Genomic DNA, 13,120 nt, shown 5'->3' with positions numbered 1-13,120 from the left:
CCAAAGCCTCCACCATCGACAAACAGTTGCAGCAGTGTGTACTACATACAAGATGCACTGCAACAACACACAGCAGCACCTTCCAGACCCACGACCACGACCATCTAGAAGGACAAGAACAGCAGATACCTGGGAACACCACCACTTGGAAATCCGCCTCCAAGTCACTCCATCCTGACATGGAAACTTATCACCATTCCTTCATTGTTACTGGGCCAAAATCACAGAATTCCCTCCCTAACAGCACCTACACCTCAGGGACTGCAGTGGTTGAAGAAGGCAGCTCATCACCACCTTCTCAAGGGCAACTAGGGATGGACAATAAATGCTGTCTTAGCTGCTATTTTGTTGCTATTTTGGGAGATTTTGATCGGGGGGGGGCGTAGATAACAAATGACACAGAGCTAGTTTTAAATGAACTGAGCTGACTGAATATGCCTGGAATCTATGCTCATTTCTCACTGCTACCATCACAAAGAAGGTACAGGAGACTTAAGTCCCACACCACCAAGTTCAGGAATAGTTATTATCCCTCAACTTTCAGGCTCCTGCACCAGGATGGATAACCTCACTCACATCAACACTAAACTGATTGTACAATCTCTGGACTCACCTTCAAAGACTCTACAACTCATTCTTGGTATTATTTATTAACTTATTTTTTATTATTATTATTATGTATTTGCACAGCTTGTCAGTCTTTGTGTGTTGTTTTTTATAGATTCTATTATATTTCTTTGTTCTACTGTGAACGTCTGCAAATATTAATCTCAGGGTAGTGTCAGGTGCCATAAGCATACTTTGATAATAAATTTGCTTTGAACTTTGAATAAAACTGTGTAACTGTTTTTATTATTGTGGATTTATTGACAGACTCCTATCTTCAAAGTTGGCATTCTCTATCTTTGTGTAAAAAGTTATGGATATTTGTATGAAGTTGTAGAACAGAATTTTTTTAAACAAGTATATCACAGAAAACATATAATACAGTACTTCCAGTATCTGTACAATGAAACTAGTTTTCCTTAGAAATGAGATTACATGTGGATTATAAAAGTATGATTGTTTAAGGTATTCATTTAAAATTCCTTCATCTACTACTTTAGGGAGGATATTTAGCTAAATTGAAATCAAACTGGGGCTGTAATGCAAGGATTTGTCCTGCAATTTCATCTGTTGTTATTACTGATTGACCTTTCACTTTGATGAACCTGATATCCAATTTACTGATGTCTTGAAATTCCAAGCATGTAGATGGAAGTCTAAAGCAAATAATGATAGATCAAATGAGTCAAACTGTAGTAATTATGACATCATCCACTTTGTCTAAAATGGAGAGGGTTCTGAGTCCTCTCAAAATTGTGAAAAACAGAGAAAAATGCATGTTGTAAAAGATATAGGGATTTGCATTCAAAAGAATCATGAGCATGCATGAGTCAGAGTAGGAAAATCATTTCAAATGGCACAGAATGAAGCCATTCATTCCATTAACTATATCAGATCTCAAGAGCAATCCCATTCTGTCACTTATTTCTTAATCATCTGTTCTCTCTCAGATGTTTATCATCTCTATTCCAAATGCTGCAATACCACTGTGCACTGGTGTACTTTGGATAATCCACAATAGCCAATTAAACTATCAAACTGTTACCATGGAACGTCCCAATTCCCTACAGTGTTTAGCCAATGGCAAAGTGTTTAGCAAAACGGACAGCCTCTCTCAGTGTGCCTATATTTTAATGACCTATTTTAATAATTGTGTGATAAGATCAATGCCTGATTTCTCTGGTAGTTTCCACGTGGTGACTGCATGGCCAAGTATTTTCTACTGCAAACATGCAGGCATCTACACTACAGAACTTAGAGCAAGATTTGTAGAGGCTATCAATACAATTTCCCTGCCATAATGGAGAGCTGCTCTAATTCTTTGACTGTATTTGCTATGGTGTGGAATATGGCTCCACTTTGTTCCACGGCTGCAAAGCAACCATGTATTCAACCAGCAATATGATTTCATCACCAATTGTAGCATCATTATCTGCACGAAATAGCAGATAATGAATCGATGAAGCAATCAATTCAGAACATTGGAAGATAAGAAATACAAAGAGCAAAGATCTCAGACTCATTCTGGCATTCAATAATATTATGGTCCACCCTGTGTGACCCCAATTACCCTATAAATTTCACTAAATAAATAAAATTTTACTGCCTGTAACGTAGAGAGTTCTAATTAATTTATAACACCCCATAAAGATCTTTTCCACTTTTCTATCTGAATGTGTACTCCCAAATCCTGAGACCATGTCCCTAATTGATTTGTTCCAGTCAGACATGAGGTTAGAAGTCCTTCCGAGCATTTTATATATTTCAATGCAATTCCCTCTCAGTTTCCTAAAGTTCAGTGAATACTAAACATACTAATCCATTTCTCCTTATAGATAATCCTCACATCCCTGTAATAAAGGCAATGAATATATGCTGCACTGTCTTCAAGGAAAGCAGAGGGACCAAGCTGGCATAAAGAATTCCAAGCATTGTCTCCCTGAAGGGTACTAATCTATGTTATCTGGCCCCTTTGCATTACTAACTTAATTTTTCCCTCAATATGATTCAAGATTCAAACTCGAGTGTTAACTTTGGGGACTCAGTCACCCGTTCACCCATATCCCTTTGACTTCTTCTCACCGTTTAAAAATATCATGTGTTGCTGATTAGTTTATTCCTCTTTAACCAATCTAAGATCCATGATAAAATATCACTTTTAATCCTGTGTGCTCCTACTTTATGTTTTGCTGTAAGATAATAAAGATCTTTGAAAATCCAGATGTACTACACCGATTTACTGGCTATCTGTCTGCTGGCCCTTATAACACTCTGAACATAAAATAGGGAAAAAAAATCATCAGTCCAAAATCAGCTTTGTTTTTTTTCAACATTTCTCTCTATACTGAACTGCAAAGTACTCCCAATATATTGTGTTTTCATTTTCCTTCATAAAACCATACTGAATTTGCTTAATCGTCATGTTTGCCCTGTTACCATCTCCTTAACAATGGAAAAGCTAAAAGCTCCAGATGCCAGTAATCTGAAGTAACAGCAGAGACTGCTAAATAATGTTCAGCATATCAGGCACCATCGATGGAGAGAGAACGAAAGTTGGTCATTCATCATTGACTTGAAACGTTAACCTTTTTTTCTCTCTCCACAGGTGCTGTCTGACTTGGCAAGTAATCCTGGCACTTTTGTGTTTTTAATCTCAGTGGGTTCAGGTGATTATGGTCTCCCTTGCTTTTCTGTTTTCTACAGCCGTGTTACATTTGCAATTATTGTCCACTGTCTGCAATATAGTGAAATGTAATGCCTAAAATTGTGAATTATTGAAAATTCTGTATGTTTTTCAAGTCTTACCTCTATACCAGAGCAAACCCCTGTGCAGGCAGCTGTCCCCTCACAGGCTAATGCAGGCAGCAGTTGCACAAGTTCATTCCTTGCATTAGCTACATCTATCGATTTCAGTTTTGAGATAAATACAATTCTCCAAAATAGAAACAAGAATATAGAATATAGAACACAGAGCACAGAACATAAAAATCTCCAGCACATTACAGGCCCTTTGGCACACAATGTTATGCCAGCCATGTAACCTACTCTAGAAACTGCCTAGAATTACTCTACCTCATTACCCTCTATTTTTCTAAGCTCCAATTGTATCCGCCTCTATCACTGATGCTGGCAGTGCATTCCACGCACCCCACCGCTCTCTGTGTGAAAAACTTACCCCTGACATCCCCCTTGTTCCTGCTTCCAAGCACCTTAAAACTACGACCCTTGTGTTAGTCATTTCAGCCCTGGGAAAAGCTTCTGTGTAACACCTGTGTAGCACCCGTCTCATCATGTGTGACTAGTCGCTGCACTCATTGAGAAAATCAAATTACATTAGGTGCCAGTAGGCCATCAGAAGATTCTTGGTATCAGAAGGAGGCAGTGGATAGAAACCACATACTTCTGGAAATAGGTTTTGTTTATAAGAGAAAATACAATATGTACAAAATATTTACATGAGCAAGAACAATTCAAAATTCCAACATTCTGTTTAAATTCCAAACCTTAGATATCAAACCACAACAAATTCCTTTTTAATTAGAATCAGTGAGATTCCTTTATTACTCTAACCTCTCTAACTAATTAGATCTAGTGTTATTCCCAATTTAAAAGTTTACAGACTAAACTTTCCTTTTCACATATCCCGGGTTAGTTAGGAAACCAAATATAATTACTATTCTTAAGTATTATAGTTAACTTCAGTTTCAGTTCCAGGCAGTATGTTGAGAAGTTTAAATTCAAATTCAAAAATTATATACACAGTTTAACTCCTTTCACAACAATTCTTCTACATCACAACTTTTAAACAAAGTAAATCTCATTCAGTAACTTATCAAACTATTTGAAAAAATAATCAGTTCTTGCAGAAAATCAAATTCAGATTCTTCGAATGAAAATAAACTTATACATCCAACTGTTAAATCCTTTGTGTCATTACACATTTCATTCCTGCACTAGTGAATGAAATGTGAGATGTGAGATAGCTTTTTTTTAATCGGTAAGCCTCATTTCCACCCCTCTGCAGGTGGAGCTTTCTAACATTATATCTTTGTGTTTAATTAACCTGAGTTATATCTGGCTATCCACACAACCAATGCCTCTCATCATCTTATACATCTCTATCAGGTCACTTCTCACCTTCTGGCACTCCAAGGAGAAAAGGCCAAGTTCACTCATAAGGCATGCTCTCCAATCCAGGCAACATCCTTGTAAATCTCCTCTGCACTCTCTCTATAGTATCCATATCCTTCCTGTAGTGAGGTGACCAGAAATGAACGTAGTACTCCAAGTAGATTCTAATTAAGGTCTTATATAGCTTTAACATTACTTCAAGGCTCTTGAACTCAATCCCACGGTTGATGAAGACCAACACTCCATAAGCCTTCTTAACAACACTGTCAACCTGCACAACAGCTTTGAGTGTCTCATGGACATAGACTCCAAGATTTTGCTGATCCTTAGCACTGCCAGGAGTCTTACCATTAATATTATATTCTGTCTTAAAATTTGACCTACCAAAATGAACCACTTCACACTTATCTGGGTTGAACTCCATCTGTCACTTCTCAGCCCAGTTCTGCATCCTATCGATGTCCCGTTGTAACCTCTAACAACCCTCCAGACTATCCAAACACCCCCAACATTTATGTCATTGGCAAACTCACTAACATACCCTTCTACTCCCTGATCCAGGTCAATTATAAAAATCACAAAGAGGAAGGCTCCCAGAACAGATCCCTGTGGAACCCCACTGGTAAACATCCTCCATGTAGAACACAAACCATCTACAACCACTCTTTGCTTTCTGTGGGCAAGCCAATCCTGGATCCACAAAGCAAGGTCTCCTTGGATCCCATGCCTCATTACTTTCAGTATGAGCCTTGCATGGGGTACCATATCAAATGCCTTACTGGAATCCATATACGTTACATCCACTATTCTACTTTCATCAGTGTGTAGGGAGGCTGATAGGGAGATAGGTTACTTCCTAACTCCCTAAACTTACTACGCAGTACCTCTACCCCTCTCCTTTCTATGTAATGATACCAACATGTAGCATGACCACTGGCTGCTCATCATCCCCTTCAAGAATATTCAGCATCCGCTCAGAGACATCCTGGACCCTAGCACCTGGGAGGCAACACACTACCCTGATGTCTCTTTTGCTGCTGCAGAATCTCCTATCTGTCCTCCTAACTATTGATTCCCCTATGACTATTGCTCACCTTATCCTTCTGAGGCTCAGAGCTGACCACGGTGCAATTGGTCTGGCTACTGCTGCCTTGCTCAAATAGGTCATCACCCGCGGCAGTATCCGAAGCGGTGTAACTGTTGCTGATGGGAATGGCCACAGGTGAACCCTGCTCTGACTTCTCTCTCCCTTCACATCTCTCAAAGTTCACCCACCTACTCTCCGAATTCTGCACTCTGGGTATAACCACCTGCTCAACATAGAAGCATAGAAAATAGGTGCAGGAGTGGTCCATTCGGCCCTTTGAGTCTGCACCGCCATTCAGTATGATCATGGCTGATCATCCAACTCAAAACCCTGTACCTGCTTTCTCTCCATACCCCAGATCCCTTTAGCCACAAGGGCCATATCTAACTTCCTCTTAAATATAGCCAATGAACCGGCCTCAACTGTTTCCTGTGGCAGAGAATTCCACAGATTCACCACTCTCTGTGTGAAGAAGTTTTTCCTCATCTCGGTCCTAAAAGGCTTCCCCTTTATCCTTAAACTGTGACCCCTCGTTCTGGACTTCCCCAACATCGGAAACAATCTTCCTGCATCTAGCCTATCCAATCCCTTTAGAATTTTATACGTTTCAATAAGATCCCCCCTCAATCTTCTACATTCCAGTGAGTATAAGCCTAGTCAATCCAATCTTTCTTCATATGAAAGCCCTGCCATCCCAGGAATCAAAAGTAATATCTATCAATTGCTCTGCCTTCCCGATTATCCAACTCCTGCTCCAGCTCCTTGATGTGGTCTTTCATGAGCTGGAGTTGGCTGCAATTCCCACAGGTGTAGTCATCAGGGAGACTATGCAGGTTCCATGAATTCTCACATTCAACAGGAGGAGCATTCCACTGCCATCTTGCCAGCAATGTACAATGGGCAACCAAGACCAAATCTTCTAATCTGTTTCTTTGGTCCCAGTCTCTTCTCGCCAAAGCCTCTTGAGTCAAAGCCTGATGCTCCCACTCTCACTGCTGGCCCATTCCCAACAATGTCCTCCCCACTTATGCCTTCTGTACTTATATTTACCTCACAGTGCTCTGTTCCCACTGCAGATTGGGTCTCTGGAACGTCCAAATGCCCGTGAAGCTCTCCTTTTATATAAGCTTTGCTGACCTGTGAGTAACCGCCTCGAAGTGCTCTTTTCCCGCTGCTGGTTGGGCTTCCGGAATATAAATTTAGATGTTAAATCTGATAGTTAGGAAAACAGAAATATCTATTTCGAAAAAAATAAAGTTAAATTTAACAGAATAATGTTCTATTTAGCTCCCCATTTCAGCTTAGTTTGTTTCCCTTTCTCAGCACAGCATCACCATGGACTTGTACATGAAAACGTCCATGGCTCATGGATGATAGAAAAATGGAGGTTGATTAATCTTTGAGTAGGTTAAAAGATCGGTGCAACATGATGGGTCGAAGGGCCTGTATAGTTTTGTAGTGTTCTCTGTATTATGTTCTATGGATCCTTCCCTTTCAGCACACCTTTTCCATGCCAACCATGAGGTCCATATTAATCTTATTTGCCTGCTTTAGGCCTGTATCTCTCTATGCTTTTCCAAGTACTTGTCCAAAAGCTTGTTGTTATATGCCTACAGTACCTTCATGGCAGCTTATTCCAAATATTCACCACTCTCTGTAGATACTCACCCTATGTGGCTTTTAGAAGATCCAGAAGAGGTTTACCAGGATGCTGCCTGGAATAGAAGGTATGTACTATAACAAGAGGTTGGACAAAGTTGGATTTTTTTTTTCCTTTGGAGCCAGAAAGGCTGAAGGGAGATCTCATAGAGGTTTATAATATTATGGGAGGCATTGACAGAGTAGACAGTCAGCATCTTATTCCCAGGGTTGAAGTGCCTAATACCAGAGGGCATTGCATTTAAAGTGGAGGTGTAATTTTAAAGGAGTTGTGAGGGGCAAGTTTTTTTTACACAAAGAGGACTGGATTCCTGGAATGCACTGCCAGGGGTGGTGGTAGAGGCAGATATAATTGGGATTTTTAAGAGCTTTTTAAATAGGCACATGAATGTGAGGAATATGGTGGGCAGAAAAAATTAGTTTAGTTGGCTATTTGATTACTAATTTAATTGGTTTGGCACAACATAGCGGACCAAAGGACCTGTTCCTGGGCTGTTCTATGTTCTCTGTATGGATCCCCTTTACATCTCCTTTAAATTTCTTCCCTCTCATCTTAAACCTGTGCTCTCCAGTTATGGACTCCTATTGCCCTTGGAAAGAAAAGTCTGATTATATCCTATTTCAAAATGTTCAGGTAGAATATACCAAGCTTATCCAACCTCTCCTTATAACTACAGCCCTTCATTTCGAGGATCATTATGGTGAATCACTTTTCAGTTTTTGACCATTGCTAATCCACAGAATGTTGATGTTGGGGGACTTTATGATGGCAATGTAATGTAATTGAATGTAAACGTAATTGTTTTGCAATCACTTTGTATGAATGGAGGTGTGAACTGTTGTGGAGACGCCGGGATAAAGATGTTAGGACTGCATTGTAAGTAGCTGCTAGGTGATGTCAGCCCAACAGACAGAGGTAAGGAGTAAAGCATGGAAACACAGTCATCCCATATGTAGCTAGAGTTTCAGAGAAACTAAGAAGGATTTTCAACAAACACCAAATCCCAAATCTGAGTGTGCTAGGGGTTTTTCAAACCCCTAACACACTCAGACAGAAACTCATTCACCCCAAGGATCTGACACCCAAACATAAACAGAGCAATATTGTATATGCTATCCAATGCAGTAAGAACTGCAAAGATCTGTATATCAGTGAGACAAAACTTCACAAACAGATGGCCCAACATAGGAGGACTAACATCTCAGGTCAAGTCCCGGCTGTATATCTACATCTAAAGGACAAGGGACACTCCTTTGATAACTATTATAGTTATTACCCTTGTACAGTATGAATGTTTCTTTCCCTTTATCAGCCCAGGACTAAATGCTCTCCAAATCTTGCTACATGTGAAGATAGATATCTGATTACTGACCAATCCTCGCTGAATATTTCTATTAATGACATTTCCTCCTCTTCTATGAATCACTAAAGGTTGGTTTGCAGGTGTAGCAGGCTATTAAGAAGGCAAATGGAATGTTGGCTTTCATTGCTAGATGGATGGAATTTAAGAGCATTGGGATTATTCTGCAACTGTACAGGGTACTGGTGATGCCACATCTGGAGTACTGCGTGCAGTTCTGGTCTTACTTGAGGAAGGATATACTGGCTTTGGAGACAGTGCAGAGGAAGTTCACCAGTTTGATTCCAGAGATGAGGAATTACCGTAGATTCCGTACTACAGAGCGCACCTGATTAAAAGACGCAGGCTCTAATTTTAGAAAGAAAATCAATTTTGTACTTGTACAAGCCGCACCGGATTTTAAGCCGCAGGTGTCCCACGTTGTAATATGAGATATTTACACAGAAAGATATTACACGTGAGGATTTTTTAACTTTTAATTAAATCCGTATGGTAACATAAACAAATACATATTGCAAATGCTTTTTTCGAACCGTGCCTGTAACACGGCTACTTTTAAATATACATACGTATCGGTAACACACAAATTACGTTGCGTATACTTTTTTACTGAACAGTACACGAACAACATTCCAATATCTCCTAACGACTGGTAAAAAAATATATACTGCAGCCTACCAGGAAAAGTTATTGATCGCCTTTAACTTAAAAGCTGCATCATCGCGCAGGTCTAATGCGCTCGCCCCCTCCTTTCCGTTTATCGCAAACCGGTATTTTCCCACAAGGCATGGCGAAACCGGATGTGACGTCATAGCATTCCGGGATGTAGTACAGAAAACAAATATACTTAAAACACTTCTAACTTTAACTAGAAAATACTAACAAATGAATTACTAAGCGAAAATATTATAAACTAAATAACTGCCATAAAGGCAGCACAATGCTTTTCTTCGAGTGTTTTCCATGTTGATGAGGGTGAGTACAAATGACTGATTTACAATAATTTAATTGTGAAAGTGCGCTTGATTTATCATACAATTTCATTGGACCTCTGTGAACTACTCATCAATTTTATTGGTCTACTGTTACGAGGCAAAATGTTTTTGGCGGCATGAAAAAAAACCATGCATTAGCCGCACCGTAGTAAAGGCCGCAGTGTTCAAAGCTGTTCAAAGCGTGGGAAAAAAGTAGCGGCTTATAATCCGGAATCTACGGTAGACAACGAAAGGTGATTGAGTCACCTGGGATTGTACTTGCTGGAATTCAGAAGAATGAGAGAAGATCTTAAAGAAACATATAAAATTATTAAAGGGATAGATAAGATAGAGGCAGGAAAGTTGTTTCCACTGATAGGTGATACTAGAACTAGGGGATATAGCCTCAAGATTTGGGGGAATAGATTTAGGATGTTGAGGAGGAACTGCCTTTTCCAGAGAGTGGTGAATCTGTCGAATTCTCTACCCAATGAAGCAGTGGAGGCTACCTCAGTACATATATTTAAGACAAGGTTAGATAGATCTTTGCATAGTGGGGGAATTAAGGGTTATGGGGAAAAGGCAGGTAGGTGGACATGAGTCCATGGCCAGATCAGCCATGATCTTATTGAATGGTGGAGCCGGCTCATTGGGGCAGATGGCCTACTCCTGCTCCTATTTCTTGTGTTATGTTAAGTTTTAGAGTGTTTTGGTTGACAAACCAAATCTCCTTAAACTCCAAATGAAATATAGCTGCTGTCTTGCCTGCTTTACAGTTGCATCAGTATGTTGGGACCAGGTTGGATCCTCAGAGATCTTAACACCCAGGAACTTGAAATTTGCTCATTCTCTCCACTTCTGATCCCTCTGAGGATTGCTATGTGTTCACTCGTCTTGCCCTTCTTGAAGTCCACTATCAGCTCTTTCGTCTTACTGATATTGAGTGCAAGGTTGTTGCTGTGACACCATTCAAATATCTCGCTCCTGTATGCCCTCTCGTCTCCATCTGAGATTCTACCAATAAAGGTTGTATCATCAGCAAATTTATAAATGGTATTTGAGCTACGTCTTGCTCAAATCATGGGTATAGAAAGAGTAGAGCAGTGGAATAAGTGCATACCCCTGAGGAACACCAGTGTTGATCGTCAGTGAGGAGGAGATTTTATCATCAATCCACACAGATTGTGGTCTTCTGGTTGGGAGGCCAAGGATCCAATTGCAGCAGAAAGTACAGAGGCCTGGGTACTGTAGCTTATCAATCAGGACTGCAGGAATGATGGTTTTAAACACTGAGCTATAGTCAACGAACAGCAGCCTGACATGGGTGTTTGTATTGTCCAGATAATCTAAGGTCATGTGACCATCTATTGCGATTGCACCTACCATTGACCTATTGTAGCAAAAGGAAAATTGCAGTGGGTCCAGATCCTTGCTGAGGCAGGAGTTCAGTCTAGTCATGACCAACCTCAAAGCACTTCATGACCGCAGATGTAAGTGCTACTGGATAATAGCCGTTAAGGCAGCTCACACTACTCTTCATAGGCACTGGTAAAATTGTTGCCTTTTTGAAGCAGGTGGGAACTTCTGACCGTAGCAGAAACAGGTTGAAAATGTCCTTGAATACTCCCGCCAGTTGGTTGGCACAAGTTTTCAGAGCCTTACCAGGTACTCCATCAGGGCCTGCTACCTTGCTTAAGGTTCATGCTCCTTAAAGAGGGCCTAACATTGGCCTCCGAGCCAGAAATCACAGGGTCATCAGGTGCAGCAGGGATCTTCACAGCTGTAGTTATATTCTCTCTATCAAAGCAGGTATAGAAGGTTTGAGCTCAGCTTGTAGTGAAACATTACTGCCATTCATACTATTGGATTTGGCTTTGTAGGAAGTAATGTCTTGCAAACCCTGCCAGAGTTGACATGCATCTGATGTCGCCTCCAAACTCACTCAAAATTGTCTCTTAGCTCTTGAAAGAGCCCTTCACAAGTTATACAAGTTGGTTTTCTTGTACAGACCTGGGTCACTAGACCTAGAATCACAGATCTAGCCCTCAGCAGGTAACAAGCCTCCTGATTCATCCATGGCTTTTGGTTTGGGAATACACAGCAAGTTTTCATAGGTACACACTCATCCACACGGATTTTAATGAAGTCAGTAACAACTGTAGCATACTCATCCAGATTCGAAAGTGAATACCTGAATACAGTCCAGTCCACTGAGTCAAAGCAGTCCTGTAAGCTCTCCTGTGCTTCCCTTGTCCACACTTTCTTGGTCCTCACTGCTGGTTCTACAGTCTTCAGTGTCTGCCTATAGGGAGTGGAAGTACAGCCAGGTGATTAGAGTTTCCAAAGCAAAGGTGTGGAATAGCACAGAAGGCATTCTAGATGGTGCGTGTAACAATGTGTTGTTTCCTCTGGTACCATAAGTGATTTGTTGATGGTAATTATTTAGTAACTTTTTCAGGCTGGCCTGTTTAAAATCCCCCAAAATAACAGAGAAGACATCAGGTTGCGCTGTTTCGTGCATGTTAATCCCATTGCTCAGATCATCTAGAGTCTGTTTGAAATTGGCCTGAGGTGGAATATACACTGCTACCATGTACATTGCTGAAATCTCCTGTGGCAGGTAAAATGGCCAACACTTATGTACGAGATATTTCAGGTCTGAAAAGCAGAACTGGAACAACACTGAAACATTTGTGCACCAAGAGAAGTTGATCATGAGGCATACACTTCCATCTCTGCTTTTGAGATACTCGACAGTCCTATCCTGACAGTGTATAGTCAACCTGTCCAAATAAAAGGGAATAAAAGGGTTAACAAATGAGAAGCATTTGATGGCTCTGGGCGTCTACTTGCTGGAGTTTAGAAGAATCAGGGGGATCTCACTGAAACCTATCAAGTATTGAAAGGCCTAGATAGAGTGGATGTGGAGAGGACCTTTACTATAGGAGAGTCTAGGACCAGAGGCACAGCCTCAGAATGGATGGATATCCATTTAGAACAGCAACGAAGTGGAATTTCTTCTACCAAAAAAATCAGTGAATATCTTGAATTCATTCCTATAGTTGGCTGTGAAGGCCAAGTTATTAGGTATATTTAAGGTGGAGGTTGACAGTTTCTTTATTAGTCAGGGCATCAAAGATTATCGAAAGAATGAGGTGGAGAGGGAAAATAAATCAGCCTTGATGGAATGGCAAAGCAGAATCAATGGACTTCATGACCTAATTATACTCCTACATTTTACAATCTTATAGTCTTATTTATCCACTTTCCTATTTGTTTATTCTCACCTTTGCAGAAGAATG

Source organism: Hemitrygon akajei, chromosome 12 (genome assembly GCF_048418815.1).
Source record: "Hemitrygon akajei chromosome 12, sHemAka1.3, whole genome shotgun sequence".
Taxonomy (NCBI): Eukaryota; Metazoa; Chordata; class Chondrichthyes; order Myliobatiformes; family Dasyatidae; genus Hemitrygon; species Hemitrygon akajei.
Note: the sequence above shows the minus strand (reverse complement) of the source record.